Genomic DNA, 17907 nt, shown 5'->3' with positions numbered 1-17907 from the left:
TAGCACAAAGGTAGCTACAGACCTCTTACTGCCTCTTCACAGATGTACCTGCAGAAGGTGCAAAAAGGTTTTGCAAGACCAAACATTCACACATTGCATCTCTCTCTGAAAAATCAAAGAAACAGCTGACACAGGATACTGCCAAATCAGTGGCCGTACTGCTGTCTCAGAGGTCCCTGTAACCTGCCCATAAACCATCTCATTTTCCATCACTTGCCTCTGCACTCCCTCCAATCGTCTCCTCTGTCATTCTCTCCTCTATGCTGTCATTCATACCTCTTTAATCTTTCACTTTCCGAATCAGCCACTTGCAGCAAGAGATGACTGGAAAATGGTGTTTCCATCCCATGGGAAATACTGATATGTTGTTTTCACTCCCAAGTCAAAACCCAATATGCACCAGACAAGCAAATATCTTTGTGCCATGGTTGATTCAGAAGCGTCATACGTGCTGCGACAGGGCTTTCCTTCTGGGCTACTGAGATCACGCACGGATCACACACATGTTTAAGCAGAAGCACGCTTCTCGATCCGTGCTGGCAGGAGGAGGAAAAGCAGACAGGGTTCACTGTGCAAACACAAACCTAAATCCTCAACTGCTGTAAAAGTGACAAAAGCTTCAATTATGCAGCATTTAAAAAGAAAATAATTTTAAATATAAAGTATATGAAGCAGGGACACCTGCCACACAGGAGCCAAACCAGAACGCAACCACACCTGTGGCACTGAAAGAACAAGTTCTGACCCATTAGTGAGCAGAGTGCAAGAAGCAACAGTGTTTTCTCAAACACGCTGTGATAGGTCTGCACGTTCAGACAACAGCCTGATGGTTTGCTGCAGGGTTCTACCAAAACACCAGTGCATCTGGAGGAAAAGCTTTCACTGCAACCTGAAAGTGATGCCAACACAACCACACTAAGCAGTATGCTACTACTAACAGGCAACAGGCAATGTGATGCTTACATTAAAAAACTCCCACATTTAATTTTTTTGCTCATTTCAAATATCTGCCACAATGAAACATTTTGTTTCCTGTCATTCAGTCCTGGTGAAAGGCTTCAAGGGGGATTTTTTTTGCTATTTGGATATATTATGCAAGCAAAAGTTGCTTTCAGTCAAAAAGTTTGAAAGTTTGAAATTTACCTTTTCTTTTTTTAACAAAAAAGTAAATAATATGGTTTTTGGCTAAAACCACACACTGAAATTGACCCAATTTGCAAATAATTTTTCAGTCTCTTTCAAAAGAAGAGTGAAAAACCATCTACAGTGTTTATCACCAAATTCAGTATTCACCAATTTTGATGGATCTATAAATATTCATAAACAGAACATTGTCATATTGGAACTTGTCCCAGGGAACTATCTTTGTTTAAAATGCATACAAGTCTCATATATATGGGGGTCCTTTGCTCACGAGAACAGGCATTAATGATTAAAAATGAGGCCTTACAGAAAGAACAGGGTATATAACTTTTTCTAAATATTCATGTACGAAACACAGAATTTTTAAGGTTCTCAATCCTTGAATGCTGGTGTCTGTAAGCAAGAAGTCAGTCTCTCAGCAAAACCCAAACAGGACAAGCCAAGCACAGCTGAATCTAATTCATTTTAAAGTAGCAAATGAGTATTTGTAAATTGTCTTGTGTTATTTCCTTTGATGGAGTTTAAATGCCTCAATAACTATATTAACATACATTAAATTTTTTACTCAGCCTTGATGGGGATGGCTGGCACAAGACCATGCAGAAAGCACGTCACTCTTCCATCGGGATCAGCTTTCCAGCTGGGGAATGGCACAGCTCACACTCAGATCGATCCCAGTGAATGCTGAAGCTGGAGGAAAGTTACCGGGTTGTCAGCCTGGAGAGGAGCCCTCCAGCCACAGCAGCGTGGGAGATGAACAGCAGCGGTACCAGCATGCCCCAGTCCTCCGATGCTCAGCGTCCTGGGCAACTGAAGAGATGTATCTGGAGCTCCCTTCCTGCTCTGTCCTCACGAAGGGCCCAGATGTAGTTGCAAAGAAGTGACAACTATCTCAGTTTAGGACTGTCCATCCTTGATAGTCCCTGTTTTCAGCTGTACTGTTCATTAATCTCTTTTCGTTGATGCTCTTGAGATCTTAACACACAGCTGATTTGTCTCACAGGCAGGCACAGCCTTTTCCCCCTCCAAAAGAGCTCAGTGATGACAAATGATGTACTACACTCCCCTGAAGAGGATGTGACACACAAAACTAGGGAAACAAACTGCTTTGTGACGTGAACAAACCACAGCCTGAAGATGTTTGCTATTACACATCAAACACAAGCTGCAAGCCTTGAGCTATGCAAAGTGCCAATTTAAAAATCAGATAAATAGAAGTCCAACACGATGAAAATACATTTTCACACAATCCGGAGGAAGAAAAGGTGCAGATCATAAAGCAGGAGGTATCAATCAGTGCATCAGTCATCACCACAGCTTTTTTTTTAAATGACCAACATGTCACCTAACCATTCCCATGCTTAGCTCAACAAAATCTGGCTCTGCATTGCAGTGGAACCACATTTTAAAGGGTAGAGAAGACCCTGCCTCAGAAGGCTGTTCCCCATAACACCTGGTGTCTCTGGGCAGGGGAGGGCATGGCAAGAAGGTGAAGCAGTTGGGCATAGCTTCATTAGCTCTCCCATTTGCTGTAGAAGGATAAGGTAACTACTGTTCAAAGCAAAGTTACGATATTTAAAATCCAAAGCCACACTTTTAACAGCCAGAGCCTTGATGCAGCAACATCATCCACTACAAGGCACTCAACGTTTCCACCTCACCACCAAGGCCTCTCCTCAAAGCCACCCTTCTCTGTCACTCAGCTCTCAGGGGGAGGCATGGTTTCTGCAGGTGTGAGTCCTCTCACCTATTGCAAGGCTGGCTGTCACCTCCGGGGGCCAGGAACCCTTCCTTTGAATGCTTGCCAACCACTCAACAACAGACACAGAAGCCTGCAGGCAGATGACACCTTTTCTGAGGTGAGAGATGCTGGTTATGCCGCATCTTCAACATCCCCTGGTCAGCCTCCGCTTTTAGCTGTTGAGTGTGGGAAACTCTGGAAGCCAAGGTTATCTGTTGGTAAGGCATCTGCAGTGAGTAACTGGAGCAATTCAAACAGCAATTTGAGAGACTCTCACATTTCTCCTCAAAGCTTTAACACGAGCCACCTGACACCCGAGTTTTAAGAGTTACTGAAGAAACGCAGCAGCGGATGTGTCTGCGTGGCTGCATTACCCCCGTGCCTCAGGGGCCAGGCCCTGGGCTATTTTTGTGCAGCCTGTTCACTGCTTGCGAGGTTTTGCACCAGGTCTGGGAGCAGCCTGCAGTCCCTGCTCCAGGGACACATTCGGCTCCACTGCTGCCCCTGGTGCTCCTGAGCAATGGTCCTCCCTCTCTCTCTCTCTCTGTCTCTTGGGCATTCCTTAAGTCTCTACACTGGAAAAGAAGTTACAAAACATAGGAGGACTCCGAATGTCCTGGGAGGAAGATAAATCATGTTAAAAGGAGTGACAGGTAGACATTCCCAAAGCTGTTCATTTTGAGAAGCTGAAAAGTTTCTGGTGAAGCGGAGTGGTTGTGTGCTTGCTGGTCTGTTCATAGCCACCTTATTTAACCATCTGCAGCTGCCCACTGCAAATGCTACTGGGCTAATGGAGCTCTGGTTTGACTTTATAGCTTCCTTGGTATATCTGTTCTCTGAAAGCTAATACCCTAGCCCTGAAAACGCTCCCCTGAAGCCCTGCACTAGCACAGCAGATCACTAGCACTGTTAGCAACTGAAGAGATGAACCTCCATAGAGCATTTTCTTCTCAGCTCTTACACTTGCTGGCATCAGTGGAAGCCACAGGTGGTTTGTAACTGCAAAATTCAACCCATCATGAGCCAGCTTCAGTGCCAAATATATTAAACTGTTAAAACTTTCTCTAAAAAACTGTGAGATACAGAATAGATGGCTTTCTGAAAGGGAGACAGCTAGTCCAATTGAAGGAGCTTTCAAAACAATTCTGAGCAAGTTACACTAAACAACTGGAAAATTAGTGGTTTTGTAACTTACACCTGAGGGTAAACAGGCTTAAAGCTTTTTCTACAGCAGAGCAGAGGTTTGTGGTGTCTGTGTTCAATTAATCAAAATACTGATACTTAGAACATTACTAAAATTATGATTGTTTTTCCTAGGGAAATAAAAAATAAAAGTCAAAGTAAATGAGTATTTTGTCCTGCACTTTTTCATTATAATTATTTTAATCCTTAGTAGCTATAATTCGGGAAAGCAAGTGGGCATCTTCTCCTTCCTCAGAAACACCTGCCTTAACAAGAGCCCACCTACAAAATAGGTTAGCCCCATGAAGTTATTACATGAGCCAAGTTGTACACCTCACATCTTTAGCTGCCTTGCAACCAGTCTCTTCAGAAAGCACTGTAACTCAGTGCTTTAGGAATGAAGAGTAGGAGCACAAGATGAACAAAAATAACACCACCCCCTGATATCCTTTTCCTTTCAGAAAGGGAGAGGGTGTTTGCTTCACTTTTCCACCAAGGGAAAAAAAAAAACCCTCGTCCACATACCTAACAGCTTGACTCTCCCAGGTATAAACCATCTGCGGCTCTCATCGCTGTCAGCAAACATATGGGGGAAAGCACTGCTGATAATGAAGCCTTTAAAACCTGACACTTTCAGGTTAAAAAGTCCAGAGGCAATTATACTGTGATTTCCAGAGACCAATAAAAGGATTTCTTTTTTTAACTGTAGCTAATTTCCCTATCATTGCAGTCACTGCACCAGCATGGCTGCGCTTGGCAACTTCTGCTCCTGGCCTTATAGAATCCCCCTTCCACTTCTGGGTCACTAACCTCAGGGGCTTCTCACTCAATCTAACCAAATCTATCTATAGCAGAGATGTTTGTGGCCTTAGCTACTTGAATTCCCACTTTTTTGTGGACACCTTGTTGCTGGTCTCCCAGAAAGAATCTGGGAACCAACAAGCTGTATCAGAGCCAACTACTGCCATCAGAGCTGTGGATAATCTGAGGAAAACTCTCTGTGGTGGTTTAGCCCTGGCTGGAGGCCAGATGCCCACCAAAGTCAGTCTATTACTCCCCTTCTTAGTTGGACAGGGGAGAAAATATTTATTAAGAGGCTCAGGAGACGAAATAAGGGCAGGGAGAGATCATTCTGTCAGCAATGACATGGGCAAAACAGACTCAACACAGAGTGAAGAAGAGAGAAACTACTCTACTTTACTACACTACACTACAAAGAACAGTGAAAAAACAGAGTTGGGAGCGTGACCAGATCTTAAAACAAACGTAACCAGATCTTAAAACACTTTCCCCCCACCATTCCTTTCTTAGCAGACTTTAGTCAGAATTTTGCTCCCTTCTTCCCCTCTGTTCGCAGCACAGGGGGGTCAAGGACTGGGGAAGATGGGATTCTCAGCAGCACCTTCCACCCACCCCCCCATTCTAAGCAGACTTCCCTTTAGCCATGATCTTGCTCCCTTCTTCCCCCTGCTCGCAGTGCAGGGGGGCAGGGACTGGGAGAAAATGGGGTTCTCGGTTACTTCTTCATGAGCTGTTTTCCTTTTCCAAATCCTAAGACACCTCTAACCTCCCTCCCTGCTCCCTTCTTAGCAGACCTCACTCTAGCTATGATTTCACTCCCTTCTTCCCCCTGCTCACAGTACAGGGGGGCAGGGACTGGGAGATGGGGGCTTCGGTCAGTCCCTTGCAAGTTGGTTTCCTTCTTGGCTGGGGGGTGTGGGGGGACATTCATTCCACACCCTTCCTCTGCTGCACCGTGGGGTCTCACCCACAGGAGATAGTCCTCCACGAACTTCTCCAACGTGAGTCCTTTCCCACAGGGCTTTATGTCTTTATCACAGGTCTGTCTCTCAGTCCCAGTCCTCCACAGGATTCCAAGCCTTGCCCCAGCAAACCTGTTCCGATGCAAATGTCTCTCTCTCATCTCTGTGTCTCTGATTCTCCTCATGGCTGCAAGTGCTGGCAGGGGCTTGTTCCAACGTAGGGTCACAGCATCTCCTCTATGTCTCCACCTGCTCCATCCAGCGTGGAGCCCCTCCGCGGGCTGCAGGTGGGGTCTCGGCCTTTTCCATGGGTTTCTCCACAGGCCGCAGGGGCATCATTCTCCGCCGCCCTGTTCCGGCCTTGGTGTCTGCACAGCTCGTTACATCTTCTCGCTCCCTTCCCCGGTGGCAAAATGCAGCTGCTTCCGGGTTGTTTTCTCCTGTATGTGATTCTCAGAGGCACTATGACTATCTCTTGGGCCGTGACTTTGGCCTTGAATTGCTCGTTGTTTATAGTTTAGGCTGGCAGAAAACTCTAACTGCTGCTTAAAAAAACCCCCGTCTCAGCAGCGCAGCCTCACAAAACTGCAACAGTCTCTCATACAAGTACTCAGAGACGAACAGAAAAGAAGTGGTTTACAGGTGGACACTTAACTCCTCAAGCACTTCAGTATGAGTTAGCATGTATCTCAGGCTCCTTCTCATCTTTCAGCCAGAGGTATTGGCCCCTGTCATGGTTCAGCCCCAGGCAGCAGCTGAGCGACCCACGCTGCTCGCTCCCCCCTCCCTGTGAGGGGAAACAGAGCCAGCCCTGCGGGGTGGGATACAGGCAGTAACTGACACAGCACCACACACACACACACCCCATGATGCCATGGAGCACTTTACCAACCCAACAAGGTGATAACACAGAGCACCAAACGAACATGGCACCCAACACCCAACCGCACTCAGACTATCCCAGAGCTGCACAGCCCCTTTTTATGGGGGTCTGATATCACAAGGTGTGGAAAGAGCCTGGGCCAGCCCTGCTCACCTGTGCTGGCTGCTTGGGGAAGGTAACTCAGACCCAGATGGAACCAGGACACCTCCCGCTCTGCAGCCAAATGTGACTGAATTTCACCACAAATCCCTAACTGCACGTAAAGAAAGTGCAAACCTCAAATAATAACCACTCTTAAAAGAATAGAAATAACCAGCTGAACTGATTTGTAGCAAATAAAATCCTGTGTGGCCCCTTCCTCATCCACCGGTTGATCTTACACGCAGTGTCACTGATCATGGTGTAGGAAGTGGGGTAGAGCCACAGAGCTACCTCCTCCTTCACCCCAGTGAAGCTAATGTTCTCTGAAAGCTACAGCTTCCTCCTCCCATGGAGAGCTCTGAACACCCTGCAAGAAGTCCCAGGAACCCAAACAGCCTCAGCTGGCAGCCAGCTACTCCCAACTCAAGGAGCTGCATACTTGGCCCTCTGCAGATCCATCATACAGAAGTAGATTTTTGGGTTTGTTTTTTCTATTTCAGGAAGGGAAACCCTTGTCTCCTCTTCTGTATTTGTAGAGCAGGTAAATCAACACTTCCAAGTAGGAAATCCACACTGCTATCACACAGCAAAGGAGAAGGCTTGATAGTTTTCTCTTCATGACTTTCATTTCTGTGATTTTTACAGCAAGTGGAACAAATCTGCCATATAACAAAACATACCTGAAACAGAAAGCCACATCTACCCATCGGAAAAAGACTACACAGCCCACCTCTCAAATGCAAAGCCAAATGTCAGGATGGCATTTTTCACTGCCTACAAACCTTTGGTGCAGTGTAATCAACCGCTTTACCTGTTTCCTTCCTCACCATACAGGGTTCTCTGCTGCTGCAAGCTGCCTTTCTTACGGGCCAGGTTAACACCTGTAGTTCTGTGTTACTTAGTGGTTTACAAAAATTCTCTACAGTGGTTTCCAGTCAAACTTCTCACCCCATTTCTCTGCTGTATTTCAACTGGTTAACAGCGCTTCTGGCAGGTTCTGTGCTCAATGCCAGGGAGTATGATGCAGAAGGGTAGGGTTGCCAGGGGACGCTCAGTCCTATGGCATGGAGCCATGCAGGTTTGCGCTGCTTGGACTGCGTGCCCTTTTTTTGTAGGCTGGTGGTCTGCAGGTGGAAAATGTGACATCAATGTTCAGGTCAGCTCTCAGAAATGTGGGTGCTGTGATGGGATGGTGGGTGTTGCTGGTAAGAGCTCTTTTTTCACCTTCTTGTCAGAAGGTCTCAGGAAGCCTCTCGCTCCTCACTACAAGGCCTCTGCTGCATGTATGCATGCCACAGACCACAGCCTTCTTCCACCCCCTGCCCTCAGGCCTGCGCAGCCCGTGCCACGCTGCACAGCTAAGGACCTGTTTCAGCTGTGTGTAAAACATTGTGATTTGCTCAGAGTGCCTGTGATGTGGCTGTGTACGTGTGCACGTTGCTACACATAAGTGTATTTACAAAAAAAATCAATATATAGAAACACAACATTATGCACACACCTTTACAGCTTTTTACACAGTTAAGTGACAAGGTACCTTGGGAGGCTCAGACCATGAGGTGGCATCACTGACTCCATGCCATTTTCCATGTAACTCTTATTACAGTGGACCCTTCTCAGAAGAGCAGCTTCCAGAGGCTGCAACTCCCCAAAAGACCACCTTGTGCAGGCAGAGACAGCTCTCCCTTGCCACTGGCAGCACCAGCAAGCAGCCATGAAAACTCATCCCACAGTGGCCATCCAGTCCCATACTGCAGCCCACACACACAAACACACACACACACACACACACACACACACACACACACTTTTCTCCTCTCCCAAAGAGGGGATGCCAGCAGCCCCGGGGACCAGATTCAAGCAGTTATCTTCAAAACAGAGATCTGAGAGCAAAATGTCACTAGCAGCACTGCCTCACTGGTTTTCCTTTCCCCCTCTCTCCCCAGGTCCGTCACAGTCCTCCTACAGAGCAGGAAACCTTATCTGACCTGTTTGCAAAGTCTCCATTACCAGAAGTCTGGGTTGAACATTACTTCTACATTGTTTATTGCCAGAGCTAGTTTATGACTTCTGTAATGATAAATAGCCACCTGATAAAGGAATTTAAAAATGCATCCAAAGGGGCACCTTTGGGGGGCATGGGGCACCTTTGAACTATACAGGCTTCCAAAAAGCCCCTTTGAACAGGATGATTTTCCCAAGTGAGGCAATGTATCCGGTAAAAGAATGTAAATTGTGGGCTTACTTGCAACTGAACTACAAAGAAAGCCTCCTCATTCAAATTTCAGGTTCACTACTTTGGTTTCCAGCAGGTCTACTCACAACCATGCTTACATGCACATGCTACCAAACTTCTTCAAGCTATGTTTAACGTGGCTAACAAGGGCATAAGGAACAGTAGTCTCATTATGCTCATAAGAGATGCTGGCTGAATGCATACTTGGACAGTTAGCTTGTAAATCAATTTTTCACCTGAAGAAGACGTTTCTGTCTGGAAGGTTTGGACTACCAATCCGCATTTCTTTATAGGTTCTAGAAATACATACTTCGCTATCTACTCACAACTCTTCTTTTTCCTCGTCACACAGGGCAGTTCTGAGAAGGCTAACAAAAGGACTTTGGGTCCTATTTCTTGTGAAATAGGCAGATGTCATTGACCTGGCAAAGAATAAGGAAGAGGCACTATAGGTTTCTGACCAGACTCTGAGAGAAAACCCAGCTCTGCCCACACTGTTGCTGAAGACATGGAGAGGTCATCCTGACTTGTGAAAGAGATTTTTATTTGGGAAAATTAATATTTTCTTATTACTGAAGGTCATTTACATTTCAGAATACCTACAGTCTTGACTACATGTCTTCTGTAACAGCATGTACCTCTGTAACAATTGCTGTCCTTAATAGGCAGAATGTGTAGATATTTTAGAGATGGGATTTTTACTAAGTGTGTTCATGTCCCTTCCCTGTTACCATGGATATGCACTCATGCTCTCTCCCTCAATATAAAATGTCTGTCTGGCGTCTCCTTGCTTAGGAGTCCTGCTGCCAGTACCTTGCATTTATGACCTTTCAACTCAAGCACTCGTTTTCACAGTAGTTACAAAGCAAACTAATTGGAAAGAGCTTCTGTGCTTATACATAGCGCAGAACACTGAAATTTGAAGAGTGAAAAACCTCTTTGAGCTCAAGAGACGTGCCTCTTTAAAATTCTTACTTCATCTTCTAGTGCCTCGCAAAAAAAAAAAAAAAAATTCCGAAAAATTCTCTCTCTTTGCAGCTATTCCTCAGAGCTGCCAGGAGGTGGAAACATAGCTACACTAACCCGCGGGAGAAGTGTCCTGTCGATGTGCGATTGAACAGCATGCTGCCTGCTGAAGAATAGTGCTAAAAATATCTGCAGTCTGAATTGGCTCAGTGGAGCCCAAAACATACCATCATGCGATGCTCTTCCTGGGCCTCTCCTCCTCCCCCTTCCTTCCTTCAGCCAGCGAGACATCTATGCTGCTTGTTACTGCTTCTCAGCATCGAGGATGCCCTTTAAGCAGCTGGTTCTGTCAGATGTGACATACAGGCTCACTGCAACAAGAATTCCAAATCAGGCAGCCTGTGATAGAAAGGCTCACAAAGCAGCAGCAATCACAGCCCTTCAGAGCTGATACGCAAACAGATACCTGGCAAAGTGATGAGGAGAGAAATGATTGTTTCTCTTATTTATTTAGAGGAGACATGTCTGCTTTGACACTCAGAAACCTTACACACATGCCCCAGGATGAAAAACATGGCAGAGGTCAGAAGCGCTTGTCAGACAAGCTTTAGAAACCACAGAAAGGATTCCCAAACATATCAACAGGTACAGATGCAGATACAGATGCAACCATCTTCACTTTGTCACCTGGTAGCGAATTTCAAGTCCTAAGAGAGAAACACCTTACACAAAAAAGGCAAATTTACATAAGTACTTGGAGAAGGGGAGAGGGACACAGCGCTGTGAAAAGATGACAGGCAAAACAGGCTTTGAAAACATCCCAGAGTCAGGGTAAATCATTGCATTTCGTTTTAGTTTCTGTTTGCAGAACAGCGAGTTTGACACCAACTTCATTTCTGATTCCTGTGCCCCCCTCTACTCGAGCTCATACTGCTGAGAGCTGAGTAAGGGCCTCAAGCTTTCTCAGAGCATAGAGGATAGACTAGACATATGTCCGAAGACATTTCAGAGGAGAGAAGAATGCAGGAAATCTTTCTTTGCCTTTCTAGGCAGCTGTAGCAGAAAGGTAAGACATCCCTGCATGGGAGGCAGGTCCCAGAAAGTAAAGTTGGAAAGAAACCTTCTCCTCATTTCAAAGAGCATGACACTGAGAAATCTGTTGCCTGGAGGAAGGCAAAAGCTGGAAGAACTGATATTAGATGGGAAAGAATTTCAATTCTAGACAAGAAAGAATAGGCAAGAAGAAACCCCTCCCTTCTAGGATATATATGGGGTTAACAGGCAAAGTGAATAATGCCAATGAACCAGTGCCAGGAAGTCCAGAAGTAAGTCCTGCTAACCTCTATGGAGTAATTACAACGAGAAAGCAAGAGTCATTGAATGTAAGGGCCATGCCAGAAATCCACCTGTGAGACTGTGATTTTTATAAAATCAATCATAAGCTCCATCTCAAGAAAATCCAGATATAGATGTTCTTACCTTTGGCATAGACAGTTACCCAGGATATCGTGACCACAGCCCACATCATCTCCAGCTCAGAATTCTCCCTCCGAGCTCTGTTCTGTTCCAGGTCGCCCTCCATCGTGTCTGTGGTATTGACAAAGTTCACACCAGATATAACAATGAGCAACAGGCAAATAAAAATCTGAAAACCTGCATCTCTCCTTACCTAAAACTTAGTGGCGAAAAAAAAGGTGAATTAAGGTGTAATTTTTATCTTATTTTAGTCAAAATATGTTGGAGAAAACTTTAAGAAGGCAAAAGAAGAATATAATCTCTACATCTTAATAAAGCTTGGAAGGAATATCAGCTGGTTTCTCAGCCTGTCCCTGATCAGAACATACCTGTAAAGCTCTATTAGCTCACCACCACCACCACAACCACCAGATGAGAACCTCAGGCCAAATAGATATCCCCGTCCACTGGCAGCTTGGAGCTGAAGTCACTTGGCTCAAGCAGAGGACATGACACTATACCATACAATCAATTAAGACCTATACAGAAATGATTGTACAGGGGCACTGCCACTGTGTCTTTCAGCACTCCCAGCCTTTCTGCACAGTATTTCTTCTAAGTAACAAAGCAAGAGGGGAAAAAAATAAATCACCTCAACAAGGACAAAATAATTCACTGTGGCGGCTGCCGTATCTCGAGTCGCACTCCCTCTAAGCACCAATCCTCCCTGAGGTCTACACACACTACAACGAAATCAAGAGATGATAAGGCTAGACTGTTTGCATGCACAAAGGTCTCAGTTTAAGAAAATACACAGATCTACATCTTAGAGAAAGAAACAAACAACAAAACAACTTTACTGCCTGTGAATGTAGCGATGGTTATAAACCCAGAACAGATGCTAGGTGAACTGGGGCAGACATGCATCTAGCCCAAGACTAACATACATTTTCCCACACAGCTTTTTTCCACACAATTCTTTTCAGCTCTAGTAACGGTGCTCAGAGTAGAAATCCCGTGGGAAACTATTCCCATTAGCTCAGAAAGATCTACAGCCAATCTAAAACAACTCCCCAGCATTTTTCACATGTCAGTCTTGCATTTAGCACGCGTTGACAAAGAGACAGAGGAGGATGAAACTTATTCCGCATGTCACAGTGTGGCAGCAATCATTTTTAGTTTCACACTGCAGGAAGAGAGGATACATGTTCGTGAACATGGTCTTTATCATGCAGAGGTTTTGCTTTAGAGACAACCATGGGATCTCCCAACTGCCTCTGCAAAAAAGCTCCTGGGCATACAAAGCATACCTGTTACATCCACTCTCCAACAGCAGTTAGGACAGTATTCTTTATTTTGGCCCTGCATTGATAGTGGCCTCTGTCTGAGTAGTTGACTTTCTGAATTTCTAGGAGCAGAACAGATGTGACTTTTGCCTTGGGCTCTGGGCTTTGTGAGGGGTGCATGCTTTCCATCTCCTTTCCAAACCCAGTCTCGTTTCACTGATTTGCTTTTTCGTTCCAGTGAGCCTCCATTTGTGACAATCTGTTGGTGCCTAATGAAGCAATTCAAATTCAGGGTCTCTCTTTCTTCCAGGTATTTCATGGTAGATGCATAAATGTGTTCCACGGTGGAAGAGCACAGACATTAACCAAACTGACCTTTGTGGCAGCCCAATTCCCCCTCCATCAACACACTTCATTTGTTTATGCATGGCGAGTGCAGGGGCTATCTTATGCTCCAGATGTGCAGAGAGCACCCAGGATAAGAGGTGCCACAACAAAAACAATACTTTTTCCCCTCTCATGTGAGAGGAAGAAAAAAAAAATGTTTCCTATCACAGATCTTGCAGCAAAGTCATTATGCAAACAGAATACTCTCTATAAGCTTTGCTGTTTTCATAAAAATGGAAGATGAGAAGAGCATCCTTTTTTCAAAACAGAGAGCATCAGGGGAGAGGGATATTTTGAGGGGTTGGTTGGGTTGGGTTTTTTCTTTTCAACTTAGAGGTTTTTGCTCCAGCAGATACTGAACTATTCCATGGAAAGATAATCTAAAAATACTTATTGGCTCAAAATACTAATCTTTTGGGATCAGATTTCACCTCCTAACTCCCCGGGCAAAATTCAGCATGAAGAAAAAAAAAAAAAAGACTAAAAAATATCATGCAGAGCATGCCCCACTGGAATCCTTCTGCAATAAATATTCTTTCTTTCCCATAATCCAGGCAGCATTTCTCACCCACACCAAGTAACTCCTAAAGAGGATTAAAAGCCCCTCAACAGCATGCTTTCCTTGCCAGGCTCCTCCTTACCTGATACCAGCATTGCCAGAGCTGCTATTTGGAACACCAAAATGGGGCTGCTGTTGAAACCCTAGCAAGGCACCCTGCCATGAGGGTACACTAAAATAAGAGAAGAAAAAAAAAATAAAACAACAAAAAACAAAAACCAAAACCCAAACATAAGCAGCTATCCACAAGTTCTTCTCGCAGTACAGGTGAGCACTAGTGTCACTTAGCTTGGTACTACAAGCCTGTCCTAGCCCTTAACAGAGCAGTCAGGAGAGCACAGGCCTTCCCCTGGAGCAATGAGTGAATGACCCTCTGCATTTAAAGTAAGACAGAGACACAAAAGCACATATGTCCCTTAAAAAAAAACCCCAAAAAACAACAAAACAAACCCCAAATGACAAACACACACAAACCACAAAAACCACCAAGATGACAACAGATGCCACAAACCAGAACACCCATGTGCATGTGCTATCTGTACACTCAAGTTGCAAACAACAGGTATCCATGAACTTCTTCAGTGAGTCCTTTCTCACGGGGCTTCAGCTCTTCACCAGCTGCCCCAGCGTGGGTCACTGCTATGGGGTGCAGTCATAAATCACAGAATGTCTCTCAGTCGCTCAGGCCCAGACTGCTCCAGCCTGGTCCCTCACAGAGTCGCAAGCCGCACCCCCTTACCCCCCAACAAACCTGCTCTGGTGTGTGCATCTCTCTCCACAGGCTGCAGGTCCTGCCAGGAGCTTGCTCCAAGGCAGGTCACATTCTTCCACATGTCTTCACCTGCTCCATCGTGGGACTTCTCCATGGGCCACAGGTGGGATCTCTGCTCCTCGTCATCTTCCACGGGCTGCAAGGGGACACCCGCTTCACCATGGTCTTCTCCACAGGCTGCAGGGGAATCTCTCTCTCTGGCATCTGGAGCGCTTCATTCCCCTTCTTCACCAATCTTGGTGTCTGCAGAGTTTCTTACATCTTCTCACTCCCTGCTCCAGTGGCAAAAATATCCACTTGTGGGGTTCTTTTCCTCTTAAATGTGATTCCCAGAGGCGCTGTGACCATCGCTGATGGGCTCGGCCTTGGTCAGCAATGGGTCCGGCCTTGAGCCCAGCTGGTGTTTGGTCTGTCAGGCCCAGGGGAAGCCTCTAGCTGCTTCTTGCAGAAGCCACCCCTGCAGCGCCACCTCCACCATCAGAACCCGGCCATGTAAAACCACAACACAGGCTTATTGAGGCTGAGAGGGCTCTAGCTAGAAGAGCTGAAAGTTAGGACTTAGGCCACAATCACACAATTATTGCTGCAGTCTACGGTGAATTGAACAACTGCCAACAAATTCCTAACAGCTAGCAAAATTCCCCATAATTGTTTCTCCTCCTCAAGAGGGCACTTGCATCACATTATTCAGCTAGCACAGGCAAGAGCCTGGCTCCCAGCAAACTGTCTCAGGACATCAAAACGAATGTGCAGAACAACACGCTGCTAGGATATCTTTTTCAATGATGGAAAAAAAAAATATCAATCCCTCTTACTGTATTTGTCCTCTGAGTAGGAAAATTCTGATGTGGGCATCAGGACAAAACAAAGACATTCTAAAGAGAAAAAAAAAAAGCTTACCACAACTTCCTCCTGTTTCAGACTAGTGTTAAGAGGCAGGAGAGCTTCTTTCTTTACTTCAGAGTATAGATTTTCCTTTTCCCTAGGAAAAGAAAGCTGTCTTTTAGAAACATCTCTAAGTGCTAGACCAGCAAGTGGAGCTTGGCACACCGCTGGGAAGGAGAAAAGCAGCAGAAGTTTGTATGGCCTCTGTTTTCCAAATGCATAGGTGGCCTTGAAAGATTTTGAGGTTAAATAAGTTACTAAAAATAAATTTAACAAAAAAAGGTTTTCTTTGCTTTCAGTTATGGGTCACCTATCCAGGACCAGGAGATTTTATTGGCTTTTACCAGCTAAGGCCAGCTTAACAAACATTTTATCTTTTAGATTACCCTGTAATTTCTGGACACTTAAGAGACAGACTCAGAAGAGGTTTTATTTCCAGAGTGTGGACAAAAAGCTTGAGTTCAGTTGCTCATTCAACAGCTTTTGAGATGTATAAAGCATGGTGGTTAATGTAAGGGGAATATCAGAGCTGCCAGTTCATCACCTCTGCAACTCATTAAAGCAATCAAAATCCTTCTTGTAGCAGTTCGGTGTCCCAGACACGTTTACTGAAAGCGTATGCTCCCAGTGTGGCAAACCCATTAGTTTCCAGAGAAGCTTCCAGAGTTCCTTAAAACAACACTGCATCCATGAAAGCTACTCACTTGAGAGCTCAGACACAAACATCAGCCATCCACAAAGCACACACAGCTCAGAAGGCAAAGCTAGATTATTTTTTTCCTCTTCTCCTTCCGCTTTCTCTCATATCTAGGTGCAATCCCAAAGCAATCACTTCTTCTGCTGAGCAAGAAACATGTTCTTTGAAGTCTATTCAGCACCAGGTCTCTCAGTGGATGGTAATCCCAGTTACTCAGCCTTCACAATGGAGCCTGTGGATGCATATTCATGAGAAAACCAGACTGAACCTGTCTCACAATTTCTCCTCAAAAATAGGTCAGTGAACAGCCTTTTTATTTGAGAAAGGCCTTGGGAGGCTTAAAGCCAGCACTGTGGCCCAGGCCTACATTTTCAACAGGCATCTGAGCTGAGTAACATAGGAGAATATTGAGGGTGCAAGCAACTATCCCCTAGCACACCCACCACATTACTTCAAACAGGGCTTAAAAGAGGAAAAGGTCCCTTATTTCAACCATACACACACACAGACAGAAAAAAAGTAAAGAGTAACAGAATTCTATTTGCTGAGTATATCTGAATAGGTGTCCATTTGTTTTAAGGCATGCAAGGTCTCCTCAGATGCCCCAGTGCTGGTAAAACCATCAGATTCAATAGAATAGTTAACACATTTTCATTACAAGATTGCAAGGCAAGGGTCTATCAGGGTTAGGAAAAACATAGATCTCAAGATGAGGCTTTTTCTCTGTTGTCCACATGTATCCTATGGATTTCCAGCTTTAAGGACTTAGCAGCTCACAATAGAAAGAAAAAAAAATGCTTTCAAGTTCTTGTGTGTGTTGATATTAAACTAAAGACTTTAGCTATTAAAATTGTGATATCTTCATCCTAATTTAACTTTTTTTTTAAGAAAAAGCAACATGGAAGAAATACACACCTGAAAAAAACATGTCTTGAGGCTGCTTTGTACTATTACCTTCCTGTATATGTATTCATGATAATGAAAGAAAATTTCAAATCAGGCAAATTCCAGGATTTGTCGTAGTGGCATGCAAACCATATTCAGATAGCAAGAGAGAAAGTAAAGTTCATTTTCACCTAAATCATCCATTACAAATGAAAAACAGTATAGTTGTGAGGAAAAGCATGTGCAGAAGATAATCAAGCCTGATTCAACAGTTCACAGCAACTGATGTATAACTAGATAACACAATATTATTTGCAACAGAGGTTCCAAAAACGCATTCCAGAGGACCTACCAAGCTTTCCTAGAACCAAATCCTGGCAGCTCAAGCTTTCAGCTCTGTAAATGAGATAGTGGGAAAGCCTGGCGGTCATCAAATCTGTGAAGAAGGATGTATCCTCTGGATGGTCTGGAACTGCTCTTTCACCACTTTGGACAGAAGCACACCAGGAACAGGCATGTCACAGCTGTGCACCAGACGTGCTGGGTGTTAATAGTCCTGCTTGTAATCCATACTAGATACTTGTCTTTGCCCCCATCATACAGCAGGCCTGCATTTTGGATGCATTGGTCTATGACTCAATGATGACCAGAAGGCACCCTTTTTACCCTCCTGCCTTACCCTCAGTTTAAGACCTAGTTTGTTGGGTTTGCTTTTCTAAAATTACACTTCATCATTATCCATTTAATACATTGGCAAATGGGCTGTCATTTTTACTTTCCTATATCTTGAATAAAAAATAAAAATAAACCCCCAAACAAACGAAGATTATAATAGGTCTGGGTACCAATTAGTGAAAAGATGTTCTTTCTTTCTTGGTTTTTTTTTAAATTAATAATGTCAATCAAGTGACACTATAGGAAGTTCC

The sequence above is a fragment of the Gallinula chloropus genome (assembly GCF_964237585.1).
Source record: "Gallinula chloropus genome assembly, chromosome: 1".
Classification (NCBI taxonomy): Eukaryota; Metazoa; Chordata; class Aves; order Gruiformes; family Rallidae; genus Gallinula; species Gallinula chloropus.
The sequence above is the reverse complement of the archived record's forward strand: the minus strand, read 5'-3'. Positions refer to the sequence as shown.